The sequence below is a fragment of the Pseudophryne corroboree genome, chromosome 5, assembly GCF_028390025.1.
Source record: "Pseudophryne corroboree isolate aPseCor3 chromosome 5, aPseCor3.hap2, whole genome shotgun sequence".
Classification (NCBI taxonomy): Eukaryota; Metazoa; Chordata; class Amphibia; order Anura; family Myobatrachidae; genus Pseudophryne; species Pseudophryne corroboree.
In genome coordinates this window covers 736,095,587-736,122,190 of record NC_086448.1, presented here as the reverse complement: position 1 = coordinate 736,122,190, position 26,604 = coordinate 736,095,587, and positions in this window count along the sequence as shown.

Genomic DNA, 26,604 nt, shown 5'->3' with positions numbered 1-26,604 from the left:
GCAATTACTTGTGGTGGGGGTAGATGGGAACTATCAGAGATTTGCCAGTCTCTTCTTGGGGGATACCTTTTTGTTTCCCCTGCATGTGGCTCATAGCTCCGCCCCTTCGGTCCTTGATCCCAATGTCTCGTATCAGGTCGTTGTCTATAGGGTTTATATGAATTTTGTATTTGTTTTGCTTTACAATCACGTGACATGTGTCCCTCTCTGTGACAACTATAACATTTTATACCTCTTGACTTACCCACAGGGGTCACAGTTCTGGGCTGAGGTGGCCGGGTAGTGAGGGCCTGTATGCTTACAGCCATTAACTTATCACTCTGTGACTCCCTGTGTCTGATGATATTCCGATCATGCCCAGCAGCAGCCTCTCCCAATGCATCCACCGACATACCTCTCCAATCAGGCCTAATGGTTTGTATTCTATTCCTTAAAACTTCTTTTAGACCGTCCATTAATACTGAAACAGCTACTTCCCTGTGGTGTACATTAGTTTTAATGTCATCTATAGCAGTGTACCTAGCCATATCCTGCAGAGCCCGGTGAAAATACTCTGGTGTGGATTCACCTTCTTTTTGTTTTATTGTAAAGATTTTATTCCACTTTACTACTGCAGGAAAATATACCCCTAACTGTAAGTTGATTCTCTTTACATTATCCTGATTATACTCGTCTGTTAGTGGTACTTCCTCATCTAACTTGCAATCAGCGATAAACTTTAACGGATCAACACTGGGGGGTAAACATGCCCTCAAAACTGTCTTCCAATCTTTGTTATTTGGCTCTGCAGAATTTCCTAGCTCCCTAATATACTTTTGACATGCAACTAAGTCTTTCCTAGGATCAGGGAATTCAGACATCATTGATCTTAATTCTGCTCGGGAAAAGGGACAGTGCATGGCGATGTTCCTGACAGGAGTTGCCCCTGAAGTGTCAGTTTTCCCATATGGCACTGCTATTACCCTAACAGGATTAAGTCCAACAACATCATTCTGAGTAGATTCTACAACATGTGGTGAAATGGTTTCAGCATAGTGTATGGTGCCGTACTTACCAGTCGATACAACCTCACCTGTCCCTCCGCTAGGGGCCTTTGATACTAATCTTACGGGTTGGGTCGTGCCTACTGCTGTTTCTGATATGGTGGCTGCTAGGGAGAGTGCTGATATTGTTGTGGGCTCATCCTCTTGGTCACAATCCTAGGGAAAGTTCAAAACAGGGTACAACTTGCACGGATTAGTGTTAGCATTAATTACTTTGGTTACATTATCCTTAACTTCTACACATTTAACATGACCCTGAGTGCCATTCTCTGCAACCAATTTCTCTCCAGGTATGTATGGTGGTGGGGGTGCAGTGGCTATCAGTTTCCTGATAGAGTTAGATCCAGTGGCTTGCGCCAACCCCCTTTGTATTTCACATTCCTGTTGCCACAATGTTAAATAATCATAATGTTTAATACGCCTTTTTGAAGATTTAATCAGGCAAACTCTTCTCCTTAAATTCTGTAACACTTCTGGGTTAAAACTACCTACCCGGGGAAACTTTTCCCCGTCATGCACAGTCATCCTTTCCCATTCATTGCACAACATTTCTGTGTGATGACCATATTTCTCACACATGATATACCTTGCCGACCCGATTGGTCGGTTTACCAAATCAACCTGAACCTGGGTTGATCGCCCCTTACCTGAACAACTGGCCCCCATCTCTGCAGGTGCTGCTTTCACTACCTCTGACTTCAAATCAGGGTCTTCGGCAACCCTTACAAAAACCAAGATGCTCGGGGTAAGGCTGCGGTGGGGGTTTTGCTCCGAAGTCCGCCCACTTAACTCCCGTCCACGCTGGCCAATACGGCGACCAAAGTTCCCAGAGGTTCCGTACCCAACCTAGGGCACCTAAGTACGTCTACTTGCTCGGGCGTGTGGGAGTGTCTTACCCTCCCCAGCAAGTATCAGTCGCTGGAATGTCCCTGAGTGATCAGGCTACTTCCCTTAAAATAAAAAAAATTACACAAATCACGTTAACAATGTGCAAGCAGCGTTCTTCTGAATTCAAGGCACGCTGATGCACACAATCACATGCGGTACAATCGTATCTGCACACAAGCAACTAATCTTATGTGCGGAACGATCAGTGGAATCGAAAATTTCGGCTGCGAATTCCTTCAGCAATGAGCTTCTTTGGCCTATATGGGTCTAGCACCAACCCTCTTCGGTTGTGCTTCTCTACTTCTTGTCTGCTGTACCTGAACCTCCTGTTCTGTGACCTCCTGGTCTGTGACCTCCTGGTCTGTGACCTCCTGGTCTGTTATGTACAGCAGACTCTACTGCTCATAAATGTGTCGAGACTAACAAGGGACGCCTCCCAAGCCACCCCACGATATCACTCTCGCTGGTGTACCTCTTTCTACTGGCCTATGGTTCCCACTTCCGTAATAAAAGAGAAATCTTATATATACACACTCTTACATTCAAACACTCTTATTTCTGTACAGAATTCCTTTCATTCAGTAATAGTCTAACCCAGAAGAATTACAACAGAGAAAGTCTTAATGTTTTAACTTTAAACTTTTTGGATTTGAGATAGATTTGTGTTATTTTCGCGTTACTTCCTTATCGCTTATTAAAACAATACTATCGTGCGGTTTGTATTATGTGGGCGTATCCGTACGCTCCGTTGCATGATATACGCTCCGTGCGTCGACCCTTGCGTTGCGTACGCCCTGCCCTTGTAAGGACACGTGTACGCAGACCAAGTACGTCCACAGTTACACACTACACGTTTATCAATGTGAATGATCTTTAACAGTAATCCTTCACTGACCACCACTCAAATCTCCCTTGTATTCTAGGCGAGATTGTGTGCGTGCCTTTTACAATTATTCCCTTAAATATTACTTTTAGCTATTAATAACAACAAATGTCTCAACACGTTATCACTAGTGTGTGGCAATCAGGAGAATGAGGTACGGACAAATAATGCTAGACACGAAATACAGGTGTGTGTGCTTATGCGTACGTTCGCAAAACAGAAACTAAACAGGTTTTAAAAGACAATAACGTACTGTTCCTACCTTTCGGTTCCGGATTCCTTCAGCACTCCTTACTAAGCGAAGCAGACGCTTATCTGGTCAGCACTACGAGGAATATTACCTCCCGCCTTTTGCTGACCAATAATGTCTGCTGAAATTACCTAGTGCAGATATGTGAAGAGCGGGCGAGTCCCCAATTGTAAAAGCCTAATATATATCCTATATTAAACACGCTAAAAGGTTAATGAATACAGTACGCAATTGGAGTATGGAATACCGTAAGAGTACGCACGTAGCGTACAAACGCTTAGCCGTGGACGAGACGTATGAGCGGCACGTTCGCTCACGGCTTAAAGCGTAAAGGCAAGCACGCTATAGGCTGCCGACTAATGTAATGATACGCTAGCAGCGTAGCTGACGCTCGAGACCACGAGGAGATCACGAGCGGCGCTGACGCTCACAGAGTTAAACCTTTGTAACAATATCATAAACAATGTACTTCAATTGTAAACCTTTGTGCAGTGATAAGGTGTAAATGCAACACAGTGTAACCTTGTTAGTTTAAAAGCTGTATGAGCGATTCTTACGCTCTGAGAACCCTTTAGCAATATAATAAACACTCAAATACCGGTCTAAGGGTCTAACACCTTTTAAGGAAATTAATGAACGTTCAATCGCAAAAGAATACACAATACAAGTTATACACTACCAAACTAACATAAAATACCTAACCGAGTTACTACACGTTAAAATACAACAAAGACACAATTACATTTAAAAGGGGGAAGGAGAGAGAGAATGGCTTACAACAAAATAGGAGATAAATATGGTTGCAGAGAACTTACGCACAAGGGGAACAATCGCATGCGCCTTCCTGGATATCCAGCTCCCGATTATCAGTGATGAGAACCGTTGAGAAGAGAGTAGGGAGCTGGCCCAGGTCGGCTTGTCTTTATATACACTTACACACAGTACAGTACAATGGTCCCTACATTCTTATTGTTCATTGGACACAGGAATTCGTCTCTGCATTATAACAAAAGGTCATAGGTTGGTTCATACAGGTGGGCTGTGACTATTTCAAACTGCTCAGGTGGGAGGGAAACTGGGTTTCCCGCCGCATGGATAATAAAGTGCAAATATAGTAAATGTCCATAAACTTCTTATGTCCATAACTATACGCACGAGCGAGTAATCCGCTTCAAACCAACACCGGAATATTGCTAATTATATTCTCTTCCGATGGATACTAAACACCACTGTGTAACCCCTGTCTGACCCTTCGTATCAAACAAAGAGGAATCTCTCTGTCCCCGAACATGCTATATTAACTAAACTTTCAGATTCTATCAAAGGGACCATAATCTACAAAATACATTATATGACTAAAATATGTTAGGATTGAGTCGCCCGCTAGACGAACACAAACTCTACCGTAAATGCGCATACCGCGCGTCCGCGAGTGCACGCGACCGCGAGTATACGCACGCACGGGAGGGCTCATGCACGTGCAGCGGGCACACGCATGAGGTGCATATATGGCAATGTGCAGTGTGATATTTTTCTGACTTTGACAGTCATTTTACTGAACTTTTGTTTTTTGGATTTTACATGCTCTCTACTATGACATTGGGCATCGGCCTTGGCAGACGACGTTGATGGCATTTCATCATCTCGGCCATGACTAGTGGCAGCAGCTTCAGCACGAGGTGGAAGTGGATCTTGATCTTTCCCTATTTTAACCTCCACATTTTTATTCTCCATTTTTTAATGTGTGGAATTATATGCCAGTATCAATAGCAATGGCCTACTACTATATATACTGCACACAACTGAAATGCACTACAGGTATGGATGGATAGTATACTTGACGACACAGAGGTAGGTAGAGCAGTGGCCTTCCGTACCATACTGCTATATATACTGGTGGTCACTGTCAGCAAACTGCAAAACTAAAATGCACCACAGGTATAGAATCTAGATGGATAGTATACTTGACGACACAGTCAGCAAACTGCAAAACTAAAATGCACCACAGGTATAGAATCTAGATGGATAGTATACTTGACGACACAGAGGTAGGTAGAGCAGTGGCCTTCCGTACCGTACTGCTATATATACTGGTGGTCACTGTCAGAAAACTGCAAAACTAAAATGCACCACAGGTATAGAATCTAGATGGATAGTATACTTGACGACACAGAGGTAGGTAGAGCAGTGGCCTTCCGTACCGTACTGCTATATATACTGGTGGTCACTGTCAGCAAACTGCAAAACTAAAATGCACCACAGGTATAGAATCTAGATGGATAGTATACTTGACGACACAGAGGTAGGTAGAGCAGTGGCCTTCCGTACCGTACTGCTATATATACTGGTGGTCACTGTCAGCAAACTGCAAAACTACAATGCACCACAGGTATAGAATCTAGATGGATAGGATACTTGACGACACAGAGGTAGGTAGAGCAGTGGCCTTCCGTACCGTACTGCTAAATATACTGGTGGTTACTGTCAGCAAACTGCAAAACTAAAATGCACCACAGGTATAGAATCTAGATGGATAGTATACTTGACGACACAGAGGTAGGTAGAGCAGTGGCCTTCCGTACCGTACTGCTATATATACTGGTGGTCACTGTCAGCAAACTGCAAAACTACAATGCACCACAGGTATAGAATCTAGATGGATAGTATACTTGACGACACAGAGGTAGGTAGAGCAGTGGCCTTCCGTACCGTACTGCTATATATACTGGTGGTCACTGTGTCAGCAAACTGCAAAACTAAAATGCACCACAGGTATAGAATCTAGATGGATAGTATACTTGACGACACAGAGGTAGGTAGAGCAGTGGCCTTCCGTACCATACTGCTATATATACTGGTGGTCACTGTCAGCAAACTGCAAAACTAAAATGCACCACAGGTATAGAATCTAGATGGATAGTATACTTGACGACACAGAGGTAGGTAGAGCAGTGGCCTTCCGTAACGTACTGCTATATATACTGGTGGTCACTGTCAGCAAACTGCAAAACTAAAATGCACCACAGGTATAGAATCTAGATGGATAGTATACTTGACGACACAGAGGTAGGTAGAGCAGTGGCCTTCCGTACCGTACTGCTATATATACTGGTGGTCACTGTCAGCAAACTGCAAAACTACAATGCACCACAGGTATAGAATCTAGATGGATAATATACTTGACGACACAGAGGTAGGTAGAGCAGTGGCCTTCCTTACCGTACTGCTATATATACTGGTGGTCACTGTCAGCAAACTGCAAAACTAAAATGCACCACAGGTATAGAATCTAGATGGATAGTATACTTGACGACACAGAGGTAGGTAGAGCAGTGGCCTTCCGTACCGTACTGCTATATATACTGGTGGTCACTGTGTCAGCAAACTGCAAAACTAAAATGCACCACAGGTATAGAATCTAGATGGATAGTATACTTGATGACACAGAGGTAGGTAGAGCAGTGGCCTTTCCGTACCGTACTGCTATATATACTGGTGGTCACTGGTCAGCAAAACTCTGCACTGTACTCCTCCTATATAATATACTGGTGGTCCCCAATCCCCACAATAAAGCAGTGTGGGCACAGATATATGCAGCACACTGAGCACAGATATGGAGCGTTTTTCAGCAGAGAACGGATAAAACTGGTGGTCACTGATCAGCAAAACTCTGCACTGTACTCCTCCTATATAATACAGCTGCTCCCCACTCCCCACAATTAAGCAATAAGCACAAACGGAGAGGACGCCAGCCACGTCCTCTCCCTAACATTTCCAATGCACGAGTGAAAATCGCGGCGACGCGCGGCTCCTTATATAGAATCCGAATCTCGCGAGAATCCGACAGCGGGATGATGACGTTCGGGCGCGCTCGGATTAACCGAGCCATACGGGAGAATCCGAGTATGCCTCGGACCCGTGTAAAATGGGTGAAGTTCGGGGGGGTTCGGTTTCCGAGGAACCGAACCCGCTCATCACTAAAAAAAATAGATAATTTCACAGGGGCACTGACATGATGTGAGGCGGGGAATGGAGGCAGCAGGAAGCCACAGACTGAGAGTTGTATAGTGGGAAGAGCAGGGTCCCTTGGGGGACCAAAAAGGGGTCCGTCCACTACACAAAGTGCGTCAGGGAAGCAAGATATGCCTATATACTAGATCTTCACCCAACCTAAATTAACAAACTATTATTCTCATTTACCATCCTCATCCCGTAGCAAAGCACGGGTATTCAGCTATCTACAATGTTATTTATACTGTGTGTTTAATATTTACATTTATTTTTGTAAACAGACATTCTTAAAATCCCGGGCAACGCCGGGTACTCCAGCTAGTAATAAATGAATACACAAACATAATAGAACCAATACTGCACTTTCTAAGCACAACTTCTCCCACCTCATGGTAATGCTATTGTCTTATCTTCCTGGTAGCAGCTCTTTGGTTCAGTGCACTGACTGAGGACTCAGATCCATGCACACAGCATACTTGGTAGATAAAGTTGCTACCACTGGGCATGGGCCCCAGCTCTGTCCATTAAACTGATGTAGAGACAACAGTAGTGATCATATTATATGCAATTGCTATTGTCATAATTTGAGCCACTTGCCAAGAGGAGGGGTTTCTGGGAAACCAGAAACCCCCCTGCGTTTGCCCATGGAGCTATTGCAGGACAGCCCCAGTTATACTTGGAGATAAGACACCACTATCTCTGGCTCTAAAACTGCCACCAACATTAATATAAACTTTTTAAAGTTTCTTTTGCATTGAAATCATTGGCTGAAAAAGGTGACACTATGGGGTCAATCCAATTAACGGCAAGTACATTGCGGGGGCGAATCAGCGCGGCAAGAGTAGCACTTTGCGGCAGCCTGAACTCACACAAAACTGCTCCCAGCCCCCCAGCCTCATAGGGCTGCAATCAAAACCGTGTGAATCTGGGTTCAGGACCACGTTTTATATATAATAGTCTTTGAAAAGCGCTGCGGAATATGTGTGCGCTATATAAATAACTGGTAATATATATATATATATATGTTAGCATGTGTTTACAGATACAGATCAATCACATGACGATGCTCAAACTCCTTTCTTTCATTGTTCAAGGAGAGATGTACTAAGCCTTGGAGACTGATAAAGTAGAGAGAGGTAAAGTACCAGCCCATCAGCTCCTAAGTGCTATGGGGGTCATTCCGAGTTGTTCGCTCGTTATTTTTTTCTCGCAACGGAGCGATTAGTCGCTAAAGCGCATGCGCAATGTCCGCAGTGCGACTGCGCCAAGTAAATTTGCTATGCAGTTAGGTATTTTACTCACGGCATTAAGAGGTTTTTTCGTCGTTCTGGTGATCGTAATGTGATTGACAGGAAGTGGGTGTTTCTGGGCGGAAACTGGCCGTTTTATGGGAGTGTGTGAAAAAACGCTACCGTTTCTGGGAAAAACGCGGGAGTGGCTGGAGAAACGGAGGAGTGTCTGGCCGAACGCTGGGTGTGTTTGTGACGTCAAACCAGGAACGACAAGCACTGAACTGATCGCACTGGCAGAGTAAGTCTCGAGCTACTCAGAAACTGCACAGGGAAGTCTTTTCGCAATATTGCGAATCTTTCGTTCGCAATTTTGATAAGCTAAGATTCACTCCCAGTAGGCGGCGGCTTAGCGTGTGCAAAGCTGCTAAAAGCAGCTTGCGAGCGAACAACTCGGAATGACCCCCTATGTTACAGGCTGTGTTTGGAACATGACAGTTAGGAGCTGACTTGTCAGTAGTTCCTCTCACCTTTATCCCTCTCTAAGGCCAGAGCAGGCTGTGATGGGTGCGAGATGCTATGTCATTATTTGCCACAGCAACTCACGCCCTTCGCAGTTAATTGGATTGGCCCCTTTAACAAATGTTTTTCACCCTTCCTTCCCTGTATTATCGAGCACAATAAGTGTACTGTATTGAAAATGTGCTTTCTCCATACCTCCCAACATGACCCTCTACAGGAGTAACACACGTGGTCATTCCGAGTTGTTCGCTCGGTAATTTTCTTCGCATCGCAGCGATTTTCCGCTAACTGCGCATGTGCAATGTTCGCACTGCGACTGCGCCAAGTAAATTTGCTATGCAGTTAGGTATTTTACTCACGGCATTACGAGGTTTTTTCTTCGTTATGGTGATCGTAATGTGATTGACAGGAAGTGGGTGTTTCTGGGCGGAAACAGGCCGTTTTATGGGAGTGTGTGAAAATACGCTACCGTTTCTGGGAAAAACGCGGGAGTGGCTGGAGAAACGGAGGAGTGTCTGGGCGAACGCTGGGTATGTTTGTGACGTCAAACCAGGAACGACAAGCACTGAACTGATCGCACTGGAAGAGTAAGTCTCGAGCTACTCAGAAACTGCACAAAGAAGTCTTTTCGCAATATTGCGAATCTTTCGTTCGCAATTTTGCTAAGCTAAGATTCACTCCCAGTAGGCGGCGGCTTAGCGTGTGCAAAGCTGCTAAAAGCAGCTTGCGAGCGGACAACTCGGAATGAGGGCCACAATCTCTGCTGCTTGGCTTCCCTCTTAATGTATGATTGCCATCACCTGTGCTGAAACACCTTTCTTGTCCATTAACCTGTTCAACACAGGTGCCGGCAATCATACATTGGGTGGGATGTACTAAAGGAAAAAATAAGAATTTACTCACCGGTAATTCTATTTCTTGTAGTCCGTAGTGGATGCTGGGTACTCCGTATGGACCATGGGGTATAGACGGGCTCTGCAGGAGACTGGGCACTCTTAAAAGAAAGATTAGGTACAGTGGCGGATTTAGGGGGGGGGCACTCGGGCCCGTGCCCCCCCTGTCATTTGTGACCCCCCCCGTGCTGCTGCCGCCGCATAGGGAGATGACGGGCGCCCGCTGAGATTGTGTTACCAGCGGGCGCCTGTCTCCCTGCACAGCGGCAGCCGGAGGCAGGAGCTCAGTACTGAGCTCCGGCTTCCGGCGCTGTCACTGTGCGCTATGGGAGAGACGTCAGTCATGACGTCTCTCTCATAGTGCTGAGTGACTGAGGAGCGGACGCCAGGAGGAGGAGGACTGCAGCGGCGCGGGAACGGGGCTCGGTAAGTATGTATTTTTCTTCCTTAATGCATCTACTGGGGGCTAACTATGGGGGACATTACTACTGGGGGGCATCAACAAGGGGCATTACTACTAGGGGGTCAAACTACTGGGGGCATTATAACTGGGGCATCTACTGGGGGCATCACTACTGAGGGGTCATCTATTGGGGGCAGCTACTGGGAGCCATATTTACTGGGGGCCATCTACTGGGGGCATTATTACAGGGGGGTCATCTATTGGGGCAAACTCGTAGGGGGGCATTATTACTGGGGGGTCATCTATTGGGGGCAGCTACTGGGGCATTATTACTGGGGGGCATCTACTGGGGGCATTACTACTGGGGGGGTCATCTATTGGGGGCAGCTACTGAGGGACATTTTTCCTGGGGGGCATCTACTGGGGGCATTACTACTGGCGGGTCGTCTATTGGGGGCAAACTCCTAAGGGGCATTACTACTGGGGGCAAACTACTGGAGGACATTATTACTAGGGGGCATCTACTGGGGGCAAACTGCTGGGGGACATTATTACTGGGGGGGCATCTACTGGGGGCAAACTACTGGGGGACTATTACTGGGGGCCAACTACAAAGGTGCTAACTACTGCGGTGTAACTACAGGGGCATTACTACTGGCGGCTTAACTACAGGGGCATTACTACTTGGAGGCTAAACTAAAGGGGGGGGTAAACTACTGGGGTCATGACTGCAGGGGAATTACCACTGGGGGCATAATGACTGGGGGCATTACTACAGGCAACATTACTACTGGGGGCAATACGGGCATTGCATAAGGGGCACCACTACTATTGGGTCTATATAAGGGGCACTACCAGTACAGTGGACATTGCATAATGAGCGCTACAACTGTGGGCATTGTATAAGAAGCGCCACCTCACATGCACCGAAGCCGCACGCAAATGTACTTGCCCCTTCCATGGTGCCCCCCCTATCATTTTCTTCTGGATCCGCCCCTGATTAGGTACTATATCTGGTGTGCACTGACTCCTCCCTCTATGCCCCTCCTCCAGACCTCAGTTAGGGAAACTGTGCCCGGAAGAGCTGACATTACTAGGAAAGGATTTGGAATCCAGGGTAAGACTCATACCAGCCACACCAATCACACTGTACAACTCGTGATAACTATACCCAGTTAACAGTATGAACAATAACTGAGCCTCTCTCAACAGATGGCTCATACAATAACCCTTTAGTTAAGCAATAACTATATACATGTATTGCAGAGAGTCCGCACTTGGGACGGGCTCCCAGCATCCACTACGGACTACGAGAAATAGAATTACCGGTGAGTAAATTCTTATTTTCTCTGACGTCCTAGTGGATGCTGGGTACTCCGTAAGGACCATGGGGATTATACCAAAGCTCCCAAACGGGCGGGAGAGTGCGGATGACTCTGCAGCACCGAATGAGCAAACTCAAGGTCCTCCTCAGCCAGGGTATCAAACTTGTAGAATTTTGCAAAAGTGTTTGAACCCGACCAAGTAGCAGCTCGGCAAAGTTGTAAAGCCGAAACCCCTCGGGCAGCCGCCCAAGAAGAGCCCACCTTCCTCGTGGAATGGGCTTTTACTGATTTAGGATGCGGCAGTCCAGCCGCAGAATGTGCAAGCTGAATGGTGCTACAGATCCAGCGAGCAATAGTCTGCTTTGAAGCAGGAGCACCCAGCTTGTTGGGTGCATGCAGGATAAATAGCGAGTCAGTTTTTCTGACTCTAGCCGTCCTGGAAACATAAAGTTTCAGGGCCCGGACTACGTCCAGCAACTTGGAATCCTCCAAGTCCCTAGTAGCCGCAGGCACCACAATAGGTTGGTTCAAATGAAACGATGATACCACCTTAGGGAGAAATTGGGGACGAGTCCTCCATTCTGCCCTTTCCATATGGAAGATCAGATATGGGCTTTTACATGACAAAGCCGCCAATTCTGACACACGCCTAGTCCAAGCTAAGGCCAAAAGCATGACCACTTTCCACGTGAGATATTTTAGCTCCACGGTCTTAAGTGGCTCAAACCAGTGGGATTTTAGGAATCCAACACACGTTAAGATCCCAAGGTGCCACTGGAGGCACAAAAGGGGCTGAATATGCAGCACCCCTGTAACAACGTCCGAACTTCAGCCAGTGAAGCCAGTTCTTTTTGAGAGAAAAAGGGATAGGGCCGAAATCTTGGCCTTTATGGATCCTAATTTTAGGCCCATAGTCACTCCTGACTGTAGGAAGTGCAGGAATCGACCCCCCTGGAATTCCTCTGTAGGGCCTTCCCGGCCACACACCAAGCAACCTATTTTCGCCATATACAGTGAAAAAGTCTTGCTGTCACGTCTTTCCTAGCCTTTATCAGCGTAGGAATAACTGCATCCGGAATGCCCTTTTCCGCTAGGATCCGGCGTTCAACCGCGATGCCGTCCAACGCAGCCGCGGTAAGTCTTGGATCAGACAGGGTCCCTGTTGCAACATGTCCTGACTGAGAGGCAGAGGCCATGGGTCCTCTGAGAGCATTTCTTGCAGTTCCGGGTACCGAGTCCTTCTTGGCCAATCCGGAGCAAAGAATATTGTTCACACTCCTTCGTTTATTACAATTCTCAGCCCTTGGGTCTGAGAGGAAGAGGAGGGAATATATAGACCGACTGGAACACCCACGGTGTTACTAGTGCGACCACAGCTATCGCCTGAGAGTCCCTTGACCCAGCGTAAAACTTTTTTATATTTTTATTGAGGTGGGACGCCATGTAGTCCACCTGAGGCAGTTTCCATCAATTTGCAAAACTGCGTGAAGACTTCCTGATGAAGTCACCACTTACCCGGGTGGAGGTCGTGTCCACTCCCGGAATGAACACTGCTGACAGTGCGCTTACTTGATTCTCCGCCCAGCGAAGAATTCTGGTGGCTTCAACCCTCGCCACCCTGCTCTTTGTGCCGCCCTGGTGGTTTACATGAGCCCCTGCGGTCTGACTGGATCAGAACCGGTTGGTCGCGAAGCAGGAACTCCGCTTGACTTAGGGCGTTGTATATGGCCCTTAGTTCCAGGATATTGATGTGAAGGCAAGTCTGTTGGCTTGACCACAAACCTTGGAATTTTCTTCCCTGTGTAACTGCCCCCCACCCTTGGAGGCTTGCATCCGTGGTCACCAGGACCCAGTCCTGAATGCCGAATCTGCGGCCCTCGAGAAGGTGAGCACTCCGCAGCCACCACAGGAGAGACACCCTGGCCCTGGGGGATAGGGTGATTAACCGATGCATCTGAAGATGTGATCCGGACCACTTGTCCAGTAAGTTCCATTGTCCTTGCATGGAACCAGCCGAAGGGGATGGCCTCGTATGATGCCATCATCCTTCCCAGGACTCGAGTGCAGTGATGCACTGACACCTGTTTTGGTTTTCAATGGATTCCTGACCAGTGTCATGAGCTCCTGAGCTCTCTCTATCGGGAAATAAACCCTCTTCTGGTCTGTGTCTAGGATCATGCCTAGGCGAGGCAGATGAGCTGTAGAAACCAACTGCGACTTTGGAATATATAGAATCCAGTCGTGTTGCCGTTTCACTTCCAGAGAAGGTGATACGCTGTGCAGCAACTGCTCTCTTGATCTCGCTTTTATGAGGAGATCATCCAAGTATGTGATAATAGTGACACCTTGCTTCCGCAGGAGCACCATCATATCCGCCATTACCTTGGTGAAATTGGTAATGACAATCCCGTACCGCAATTCTGAGGTACGCCCGATGAGGTGGATAAATGGGGACACGAAGGTATGCATCCCTTATGTCCCGATTCATTTCAGGCATGCAATGACCGCTCTTAGCGATTCCATCTTGAACCTGAACCTTTTCAGGTATATGTTCAGGGATTTTAATTCAATATGGGTCTAACCGAACCGTCTGGTTTCGGGATTATAACATGGTCGAATAATAACACCCTCTTGTTGAAGGAGGGGACCCTTGACCACCACCTGTTGAAGATACAATTTACGAATTGCAGTTAACACTGGCTCCCTCTCTTGGGGGGAAGCCCGCCGGGTCCTCGGTGAGGGGGCATCTTCTCACAGTCCAGCCTGTATACCTGCGATACAATTTCTATTGCCCAGGGATCTAACATGGAGTGAACCCACTTGTGGCTGAACTTACTAAGGCGTGTCCCCACCGGGCCTAGCTCCGCCTGTGGAGCCCCAGCGACATGCAGTGGATTTTTGTAGAGGCCGGGGAGGACTTCTGTTCCTGGGGACTAGCTGTGTTGTACAGCTTCTTTCCTCTGCCCCCGGCTCTGACAAGAAAGGACGCACCTCAGACTTTCTTGTTTCTTTATTCGAAAAGCTGCATTTAATAATGTCGTGCTCTACTAGGCTGTGCAGGAATATAAGGCAAACTATCAGAATTACCAGCTATAACTGTGGAGACCAGGCCCGAGAACCTTTCTCCACACAATCCTCAGCCTTCCATATGCCTCTTAAGTCGGCATCATCTGTCCAATGTATATTCTACAGGACACGTCAAGCAGAAGTCGACATAGCTTTTGTCTCTAGGACCCAGTATACTCATGTCCCTTTGGGCATGCTTTATAATTATATATCTATCACTTAAGACAGCATCTTAAAATATTTATATGCATACTAGGGTCTCAATCTCTGCTGATAAGGTACCTGTCCACGCTGCCACAGCGCTATAAACCCATGCCGACACAATCGCCGGTCTGGGTAGTATACTAGAATGTGCACGCTATCTGCAGGATCCCTGAGAATAGCTAGTGCAAACAGGACACCCAAGGGGAAGATTCTCAACACATCCTGGCCCTAGTGGGGAAAGGATACAGCCTGAGAATTCTCTTGTGGGAAGCTGCCGTCTCTTGTCTGGAGATTCCCGCTCTTTTTCCTCATGAGAGGAGGGAAATTTACCTCAGCATTCTTCCCCTTAACATGTGTACTCTCGTGTCAGGGACAGATGAGTCATCAGTGATATGCAAATCATCTTTTATTCCAATAATCATATATTGAATATCTTTTAGCCCTCTTGGCTGTAACTTTGCATTATCGTAGTCGACAGTGGAGTTAAACTCTGTGTCGATACTTTGTTATTTTGGATAGTGAACATAGAGAGACTCTGAAGGACTCTGTGAGATAGGGACAGACCAGGGTAGATTTCCTTTCTGTTCCCTAACCTTTTGTGCAATAATTTTACCTCAGCACTTACACATATCCAAACAGGTGTCGGTGTTGTTGACGGAGACACCCTCCCACACACTTATCCGCTCTATCACCTCCTTAGAGGAGCCTTTTACCTCAGACATGTCGACACACGCGTACCGACACACCACACACACAGGGGATGCTCTATTTGAAGACAGTTCCCCCACCAGGCCCTTTGGAGAGACAGAGAGAGAGTATGCCAGCACACACCACAGCGCTATATAATACAGGGATGTACACTATACTGAGTGATTTTTCCCCTATAGCAGCTTATATACACAGTTTTGCGCCTAAATTTATGTGCCCCCCCCTCTCTTTTTTACCCTTTGTGTACCAGGATACTTCAGGGGAGAGCCTGGGGAGCTTCCTTCCAGCTGAGCTGTGAAGAGAAAATGGCGCCGGTGTGCTGAGGAAGAAGGCCCGGCCCCCTCAGCGGCGGGCTTCTGTCCTTTTATGTACTTTAATGGCGGGGGTTAATGCACATATACAGTTTATCAGACTGTATTATGTGCTTTTCGCCAAGTAAGGTAATCTAATTGCTGCCCAGGGCGCCCCCCCCAGCGCCCTGCACCCATCAGTGACCGGAGTGTGTGGTGTGCTAAGGGAGCAATGGCGCACAGCTGCAGTGCTGTGCGCTACCTTAATGAAGACCGGAGTCTTCAGCCGCCGATTTTCAACTTCTCTTCGTTCTTCTGGCTCTGCAAGGGGGACGGCGGCGCGCAGGGACGTGCAGTCAGGGGAGGCAGGGGAGGCAGTGCCTCCCCTGTCATTAATGATTAAGTTAATACAAAGAAGATGCATATGACACATATTCTGTGTCATATGTATCTTCTTAATATTATTCTTTACATTGCTCCCCTCTGTATGTGTTTGGGAGGCACCGATCGTGGTGCCTCCCGTTGTCACTGGGGAAAGTATGGGGAGCGGGGGGGGGGGGGCACGGGCGGGGACTAGCCATGGGCTGTAAAAGCCCATTGAAAATATATGGGAAAGCGGCACCATTAGAGGTGCCGCTTTCCTACAGGGACGTGCTTTCAACCTATGAAAGCACGTCCCTGTCAGTGAGGCCACAGTGATTGGCCAGCGGATCCGTCACTGGATCCGCTGTCAATCACTGTGTCGGCGACGCTGGCGGAGGAGGTGCGGGCGGCTGGATGCGGCGATGGTGAGGGCGGCGGTGGTGCGGGCGGCGGCGGTATGGGTGGCGGGTTGCGGCGGCGGTTCGGCGGCGGAAATGTACCTTTATCTGCAGAGTTTGGCAGCGGAGCGGTTCCAGTTTCAAAAATGGCGCCTCAGCGTCATTTTTGAAATTCAAGATGGCCGCCGCGAGTCAATCACGGCTCGCCGCGTCATCGCCCCGCCCCCTCCGGCTGACTTACATAAGTCAGCGCGAGGCGGAGGAGAGTCAGTCCGACGGCGGAGGAGTAGCAGTGAAGAGCTATGCAAAAGAGCTTAGCAGCCTCCACCCACCAGGTGAAGACGCTGGAAGCCCTGGGGGGGGGGGGGGGGTGGCGCCCCCCAGGTGAAGACGCCGGAAGCCCTGGGAAGGCGGCGGCCACGCAAAAGAGCTTAAAGGCCGCCGCCCCCAGGTGAAGACCCAGTTTAATAAAGCTTATTTTTGTGTGGTGTTTTATTTTAATATTTTCTTTACAGGTGGACTACAGGTGCCAGCGGGCCCTTTATGTCCGGGCATGCTGGCACTTGTGGTTCTCCAGGGGTGCGGGGCATAGCACTGGGCTATCAGCCCAGTGCTGGTTATTGCTCGGGAGCGGGGACCCCATTTTTATTTTTTGGGGTTCCCACTTTCCGAGGAATTCCAACCCTGGGCTGACTGGCTGGGGGGGCAGATTAATGTTATGGCAGGGGGACACCACACTGAGTGTCTCCCCTGCTATGGCATTACTCCCCCTGGCTGGTTCTGCCTAGTGCTGGTTTTACTGATGTGTTGGGGGACCACACTTTTTTTTTTTTTTCGGGGGGGGGGGGGGGGGGGGTAAGGCTTGTTAGCTGCCAGAGCCTCCCCAACCAGTGACCTCACCACACGTCACTGGCGGCGCGGCTCCGGGACCGGACGACCGAGGACTGGGCCTGTGTTCGATCCCTCTGGAGCTAATGGTGTCCAGTAGCCTTAGAAGCCCAGGCTAGCTGCAAGCAGGTAGGTTCGCTTCTCTCTCCTCAGTCCCACGTAGCAGTGAGTCTGTTGCCAGCAGATCTCACTGAAAATAAAAAACCTAACAAATACTTTCTTTTCTAGGAAGCTCAGGAGAGCCCCTAGGGTGCATCCAGCTCTGGCCGGGCACAGGGCACAGATACTAACTGAGGTCTGGAGGAGGGGCAAAGAGGGAGGAGCCAGTGCACACCAGATATAGTACCTAATCTTTCTTTTAAGAGTGCCCAGTCTCCTGCGGAGCCCGTCTATACCCCATGGTCCTTACGGAGTACCCAGCATCCACTAGGACGTCAGAGAAATGTGGTAAAACCCCGGAAAACATGAGTTTTACCGCATTTTCAAATGTACTAAGACCCCACCGCTGGTTTTTCGCCGTCCAGGGTATCGTCATCTCTGGATGGCGATACCCTATAGAAGCCTATGGGCTTCTTATCACCGACCGCCGCAACCCACCGCAGACGCCGCCCCCCCCTCCAACCCCCGACATACCTTCCTCCAGGCAGCCCTGGAACCGTAAGGTAATCTCCTCCCCCTCCTAGCAACGCAGCCGGAGGTCCTTCCGGCTGCAGGTGGGAGGAGGAGGCGCTGGGGACAGCCTGCTGCTGCTTCCCGGCGTGCGGGCAGTGTGGAGACCCCTGGAGACCCCCGCAGACTACCTCACAGGTATTGCGGGTGGCCTCCATCACCGCATTGCGATATTGATCGCATATGTTAGTACATATGCGCAGTGCCGTAACTAGGCATTTTAGCGCTGTGTGCAAGAAACGACATTGGCGCCCCCCCCCCCATGCAAGATAGGGGCAGTGCGCACCGTAGGCGCGTGGAAAATATATAGGGGCGTGGCTTCATGGGGAAGGGGCGTGGCCACAAAATAATAGCAATTCATACTACGGTGCACAGTAGTCTCCATTATTCAAATTACGCCGCACAGTAGCGCCACTACACCAGGTAGAGTCCCTTTTATACATTACAGCAGACAGCGTCCCCCTTTTTACACATTATAGCAGACAGTCCCCCTTTTTACACATTACAGCAGACAGCGTCCCCTTTTTACACATTACGGCAGACAGTGTTCCCTTTTTTACACATTACGGCAGACAGCGTCCCCTTTTTTACACATTACGGCAGACAGTGTCCCCCTTTTTTACACATTACAGGAGACAGCGTCCCCTTTTTACACATTATGGCAGACAGAGTCCCCCTTTTTACACATTACGGCAGACCGCGTCCTCTTTTTACACAATACGGCAGACAGCGTCCCCATTTTTACACAGTACGGCAGACAGCGTCCCCATTTTTACACATTACAGCAGACAGCGTCCCCTTTTTACACATTACAGCAGACAGCGTCCCCGTTTTTACACATTACGGCAGACGGTGTCCCCCTTTATACACATTGCGGCAGCCAGGCCCCCTTTTTACATATTACAGCAGACGGTGTCCCCCTTTTTACACACTGCGGCAGCCAGTCCCCCTTTTTACACATTACGGCAGCCATCCCCCTTTTAACACATTGCGGCAGCCAGGCCCCCTTTTTACATATTACGGCAGACGGTGTCCCCCTTTTTACACATTGCGGCAGCCAGTCCCCCTTTTTACACATCATGGCAGACGGTGTCCCCCTGAGAGAGAGAGAGAGAGAGAGAAAGAGAAAGAGAGAGAGATATACTTACCATCTCCCCGCTGATAGGCTCTTTGTGCTTGCAGCTCCCTCGGTGCAGGCATCGGACAAGGAGGAGGGAGGACTTGAGCCGCAGCAGCGCTATTTCATTGGTAGTAAGCGCCGCTGCAGCTGTCCCCTCTCCTTCCATATTGGCTGCCCGGCGCTGCTGTGGATGCTGGGATGGAGGAACCGCATCCCAGCATCCACAGCAGCGCCGGGCAGCCAATACGGAAGGAGAGGGGACAGCTGCAGCGGCGCTTACTACCAATGAAATAGCGCTGCTGCGGATCCAGTCGCCCTCCCTCCTCCTCCTTCTCAGCGCAGCGCCGGCGGCGCACACAGCAGAGGCGGCATGCAATGAGTCAATTTGACTCATTACATGCCGCTGGCCGTGCGCCCTCAGGGCAACTGCGCTGTGTGCCAGGCCCACCTGGCACACACGTAGTTACGGCCCTGCATATGCGATCAACATCGCTGCGATAAGCGGCGAGGGGCGGCGATGTATCTTAATACATCCCGCCATTAAGAGGAAAGTCCAGAAGCAGAGCATTCTGTCCCTCCTGGAGAGGGTCATGTTGGGAGGTATGTTTCTATACATATTTAGCTTGTCCTTCTCAATAAGTACTAGTGTATGAAGCCCAGATAATAACAAATGATAACAGTCACATCTAGCACATTACACCTTTATTGTACAGTTGCCAACACAGGCGGAACTACCGCCAGTGCAACCAGTGCGTTGCACTGGGGCCCGCCTCTGTCCAGGGGCCCAAAGCATGTAATGAGTCAAACTGACTCATTACATGCCGCTGTGTGCTGCGGGCAACCGCTGTCCGCAGCACACAGCCGCCCGGAGAGGAGAGGAGCGCACTGCAGCGGCACGGGGGAGAAGGAGGAGGAGGGAGGTGGAGGAGGGAGCCGCAGCAGCGCTTTGTTACTGGTTGAGGCGCTGCTGCTGCTGTCCCTCTGCTTCACTATAGGCTGTCTTCCGAGAACAGCCTATAGTGAAGCAGAGGGGCAGCAGCAGCAGCGCCTCCACCAATGACACAGCGCTGCTGCGGCTCCCTCCTCCACCTCCCTCCTCCTCTCCTGCACGGGAATCGTCAGAAGCTGCACCGAGGAGCCTGAGCCAGCGGAGAGGGTAAGTATAATTCTTTTCTTTCTTTCTTTCTTTCTTTCTTTCTTTCTTTCTTTCTTTCTTTCTTTCTTTCTTTCTTTCTTTCTTTCTTCATTGTCTGCCGCAATGTGTAAAAAGGGGGAATCTGCCTGCCACAATGTGTAAAAATGGGGAATCTACCTGCCGCAATGTGTAAAAATGGGGAATCTGCTTGCCACAATGTGTAAAAATGGGGAATCTGCTTGCCACAATGTGTAAAAATGGGGAATCTGCTTGCCACAATGTGTAAAAAGGGGGAATCTGCCTGCCGCAATTTGTAAGAAAAACAAGCTAGCTCTCAATCTGGATATGTTTTGTATGTGCCATTATCATGTGGCCGTACATTAAGCAATTGTATGACCCATAGTGATTATTATTATTATTATGCTGTGTGTGAGTTTGGGGAGTGGTACCCCTCAGGTCTGGTGTGACTGGGCTACCTTGGGGCAGTACGCCATATTATTTATTTAGCACTTATGTAACACTCCTATTTTTTCACTAATATTACTCTTTTGAGTATTTTATTAACACCCTTATTTCTGCAGCACTTTCTAACCCATAGCTTCTGCTTCTTTCTTAACACATATTAACACTTTAGTATTTCAATGGTGTGCTGCCCTAGGGTGGTCGGGCCTGAGCCGACTTTGTGGGGTCCAAGCCCTGGACTTATGCTTAGTTAGGGACCTCCAGTAATAGAGCAGCCTTGAAGTGGCCTGGAGGCTTATCATATCTTTTGCAAAACATATGTAACGAAGAGCTCTACATTTTCTATTATCACATAGTATATAGTTCTTCTTACTAACAGCCAGCAGAGTGCGTGGGAAAAATCCCTTTTGTTTTTCTTGTCTAGAGTAACCCCCTCCCGCAGCACCTGAGGATTGTTACCAGCTTGATTAGAGCAGTTTGCCACCATTTATTGCCGCAATGTGTAAAAAGGGGGAATCTGCCTGCCGTAATGTGGAAAAAGGGGGAATATGCCTGATGTAATGTGTAAAAAGGGGGAATCTGCCTGATGTAATGTGTAAAAAGGGGGAATCTTTGCCGTAATGTGTAAAAAGGGGGAATCTTTGCCGCAATGTGTAAAAAGGGGGAATCTGCCTGACGTGATGTGTAAAAAGGGGGAATCTGCCTGCCGCAGTGTGTAAAAAGGGGGAATCTGCCTGTCGTAATGTATAAAAAGGGGGAATCTGCCTGCCGCAGTGTGTAAAAAGGGGGAATCTGCCTGTTGTAATGTGTAAAAAGGGGGGCGCTGTCTGCCGTAATGTGTAAAAAGGGGGACGCTGTCTGCCGTAATGTGTAACAAGGGCACGCTGTCTGCCGTAATGTTTAACAAGGGCACGCTGTCTGCCGTTATGTGTAAAAAGGGGACGCTGTCTGCCGTTATGTGTAAAAAGGGCACGCTGTCTGCCGTTATGTGTAAAAAGGGCACGCTGTCTGCCGTTATGTGTAAAAAGGGCACGCTGTCTGCCGTTATGTGTAAAAAGGGGACGCTGTCTGCCGTTGTGTAAAAAGTGCACGCTGTCTGCCGTAATGGGTAAAAAGGGGGATGCTGTCTGTCGTAATGTGTAAAAAGGGGACGCTGTCTGCCGTAATGTGTAAAAAGAGGAATCTGTCCGCCGTAAGGTGTAAAAGGGTCTCTACCTGGTGTAGTGGTGCTACTGTGCGGCGTAATTTGAAAAATGGAGACTAATGTGCACCGTTTTATGAATTGGTATTGTTTTGTGGCCACACCCCTTCCCCACGAAGCCACGGCACTATGTATTTTTGCGTGCGCCTACGGGGCGCACTGCCCCTGTTTTGCATGCAGCGGTGGGGCTCCGATGCCGTTTCTTGCAGACAGTGCTAAAATGGTTGAGGCTAGATCCAAATGGCCTAAGGGACCTTTTCCGTCAGGGGGAGGAGCCACGACACAAGGGGGAGGAGCTAGGCCAGCGGGACAGTTGCTCTACTATCCCCACCACCATTACCTTCAGTAATTAGGTGGCGAGCGAAGCGAGCCCGCGAGGGTACTTTTCGGGTACCCTGTTCGGCCGTAGCTCCTCCCCCTGGTGACGTGTCTCCTCCCCTAGGTACGTCACAAGGTCCCTTCTCCCACTCCGATATAGAACCAACCGTGCTAAAATGTCTAGTTACGGCACTGTTGCTAGGTATCCATTTCTCTGGCCCTGAGCAGGTCCCCCTCACCAGATCCTCTCCAGGGGTGAGGCGGTGGACTTGGATGGGATGGGGGGGGGGGGGGTCCCAAAGCATTTTGTCGCACCTGGGCCCACCGCTCACTAGTTCCGCCACTGGTTGCCAATATTGTAAAATTAGGGACAACCTAAACAACAATTTCTAGAAGATTTTTCTGCCTGGCTCCCACACTTCTTATCCTCTGACATCTCCACCATCATTATGGGCGATTTCAATATAGCTCTTGACAGTCCACAATGTGTTCATGCATCCAAACTCCTCTCTCTAACCTCCTCTCTTGGCCTAACCCAATGGTCCGACTCCTCTACTCACCAGGAGGGCCACTGCCTTGATCTTGTGTTCACCAGGCTCTGCTCAGTTTCCCAACTCATTAACACTCCTTTCCCTCTCTCTGATCACAACCTGATCACCTTCACAATCTCTTCTATTACTTTAAATTCTAGGACACTAAAACCAAGCAAGCCTCCTCTAACACGCAGAAATACTAACAATATAAATTTTCAACAACTTTCCACTTCTCTGCAACAACGTCTCTCACCAATCTCTACATTCACCACACCTGACACTGCTGTATCCCACCTGCACCAGACCCTAGAGAGTGCCCTTGATGAAGTTGCTCCAGCTACCCATCACACTCCACGTAGGCTTAGATGCCAACCATGGCACTCTAAATCAACAAGACACCTACAAAAACTGTCACGTAAGGTAGAACGTCAGTGGCGGAAATCTCAGAATCCAAGTGACTTTCTCACATATAAGACTACCTACCACTCCTATCGTCAGGCCCTGGACACTGCCAAACAAACATATTTCCAATCTCTCATCTCTTATCATACCACCAACCCCAAACGACTTTTTAATACATTTAAATCACTTCTTTACCCTCCCTCACCTCCCCCACTAGCTACTATCAGTGCACAAGAACTTGCTTCCTACTTCAAGGATAAGATTGATAAAATCCGAGATGAAATGGTATGCTCTAACTCAGCCAGTGACCTGCTCAAATCCCTATCTGAACCCTCTGGCACTTTCTCTTCATTTGATCCCACAAGTGAAGATGAAGTATCAACACTCTTTTCATCCTCCTACTCCACTACCTCTCCTCTTGATCCTATACCCTCACAGGTCAGCAAAAGTTTGTCTCCTGTGCTTATCCCAACCTTAACTAAAATCTGTAATCTCTCTCTCTCTACTGACATCTTTCCATCTCTGTTTAAACGTGCAGTGATTACTCCCATTCTGAAAAAACACAACTCTGACCCAAACACACTCTCTAACTACCGTCCCATTTCTCAGCTACCCAGTCCCTCCAAGCTACTTGAGAGACTTGCCTACACTCGCCTTACACACTTTCTTAACTCCCACAACTTAATGGACCCACTTCAGTCAGGCTTTCGTGCCCAACACTCCACGGAGACGACACTGACCAAAGTAGTGAATGATCTGGTCACTGCTAGATCAAAAGGCCATTACACACTACTTATTCTTCTAGATCTCTCTGCTGCTTTTGACACTGTTGACCACTCTCTTCTCATACAAACACTAGAGTCCCTAGGTCTTCAGGACACAGCCCTTACTTGGTTCTCATCCTACCTATCTAATCGATCTTTCAGTGTTCACTTCTCTGATTCTACCTCCTCTTCTCTACCTCTATCAGTTGGAGTACCGCAAGGCTCAGTCTTAGGTCCTCTGCTTTTCTCTATCTATACCTCCTCTCTTGGTAAACTAATCAGCTCCTTCGGATTTCAGTATCATTTGTACGCTGATGATACTCAAATCTACCTATCCTCCCCAGATTTATCACCATCTGTATTGGCTCGTGTCACTGGATGCTTGTCTGCCATTTCATCTTGGATGTCATCTCGCCATCTCAAACTCAACATTTCCAAAACAGAATTAATAATTTTCCCACCTGCTAAGGGTAGTTACCAACCTGATATTGCCATAACTGTTGACAATGCAACTATCCACCCTACCCCACAAGCTCGCTGCCTAGGTGTCATCCTTGACTCTGAACTGTCGTTTGTTCCACACATTCAATCTGTCTCTAAATCATGTTACATGCACCTTAAAAACATATCCAGAATACGCCCTTATCTTACACAAGACACTGCAAAAACTCTGATCCATGCACTCATCATCTCCCGCATTGATTATTGTAATAGTCTCCTTACTGGTCTTCCCAAACATAGGCTCTCACCACTTCAATCCATTTTAAATGCAGCTGCGAGGCTAATCTTCCTCGCCAGACATTCTTCGTCTGCTGATCCACTCTGTCAGTCCCTCCATTGGTTACCGGTATTCTACCGTGTCAAATATAAAATACTTTTACTTACATACAAGGCTATTACCCAAACTGCACCATCATACATCTCCTCACTCATCTCAAAATATCTCCCTACCAGACCCCTCCGCTCTGCACAAGATCTGCGTCTCTCATCCAGAAATATTACCTGTTCCCACTCAATATTACAGGACTTTACCGGGCTTCACCCACTCTGTGGAATGCCCTCCCACGCACAATAAGACTCTCCACTAGTCTCCAAACCTTTAAACGTTCCCTGAAAACTCATCTCTTCAGACAAGCCTACTAAATTCCTGACCCACACACATAACCTTCAATGCTTCCCTATCCAGTTACATTCCCTCTGCATAGTCCCCATAACCTCACATTTTGTCTTCCAACATTGCAGGGTGATCATATCATACAACCCACTAAGAACCTAGCAGGGACGTGCAGTCAGGGGAGGCAGTGCCTCCCCTGTGATTAATTATTAAAATCATACAAAGAAGATACTTATGACACATAGTCTGTGTCATAAGTATCTTCTTTATTTAATTCTAATAATTTGATGCGTTTAAATGACTTTGGGAGGCACTGATAGCAGTGCCTCCCGTGGATAATGGGAACGGGGCAGAGCGGGGGGCGGGGACAAGCACTGGGCTGTAAAAGCCCATTGAAACAGAGCAGGAAGGCGGCACTGAAACAAGTGCCTCACTGACAGGGACACCACCCCCATGTGCTGGATCCGCTGTCCAATCACCAACACGACGCTGGAGGGGGAAGAGGCGGCGGGACCCGGCGGCTGTGACTGGCATTGGAGCGACGGGCCTGAAGCAGGAGTGAGGGGTGAGTTCTATGTTTGTATGTTTGTGTTGTCTTGTCCCCGTAGTGCTCACCTCTCCTCCTGGCCCTCCGCCTCCAGCCGCTGTAGCCTCCTTCCTGCCTGCGGCACTGTGACTTGTGTTGCTAGGCGCGTCCCGTTGCTAAGCAACGGGCCGGGAGCTGTCTGTGAGTGAGAGTGAGGCCGGTACTTCTCTCTCTCTCTCTCTCTCTCCTGTAAGTATTTATTTCTATTCTTCTTCCAGGTGCCTGGTTCCTATTGGATTCTACTGGACAAGTGGACGTGACCGGCGTGGGATGTAGGTAAGTAATCTCTCTCTTATTTTTACAGGAACCACCTATTGGATTCTACTGGACAAGTGGACGTGACCGGCGTGGGATGTAGGTAAGTATGTGTGAGTGTGTAAGCAGAGGCGTCACCAGGTGTGGTGACACCCCGTGCGCACCCCTGATGTACTGCCGCGATCGCGGCAAAAAGGGGGCGTGTCCTTACAGCTAGGGGGCGTGGCTTCGCGGGGATACCGGGATCGTCACTCTGGGGGCGTGCCCAGCATCTCCGGAGATGCTGGGCTTCCCCCAGAGACGGTCTCAGTGTGCGGTCGGCTCCTCTGCTATGACAGGAGCCGGGTGCTGTAGCGGAATTTCACACTGCAGCACCTGGCTCCTGTCACTGCGGAGGAGCTGACATTTGGTGTCACCCCCTCCAGGTGTCACACCCGGGTGCGGGCCGCACCCCCCGCACCCGCCTTGTGACGCCACTGTGTGTAAGTGTGTTTTTAATAAACTTTTACTGTCACGGTGTGCGAGTTGTGTTTTTATTTGGGTATTTTTGTTGTTGTAGAACTACAGGAACCAGCGGGCCCGTTATTTCCCCGCATGCTGGTACTTGAGGTTCTCCAAGTACCAGCAAGCGGGAGAGGCTTGCTGGGCCTTGTAGCTCCACAACAAAAAACAATACTATCA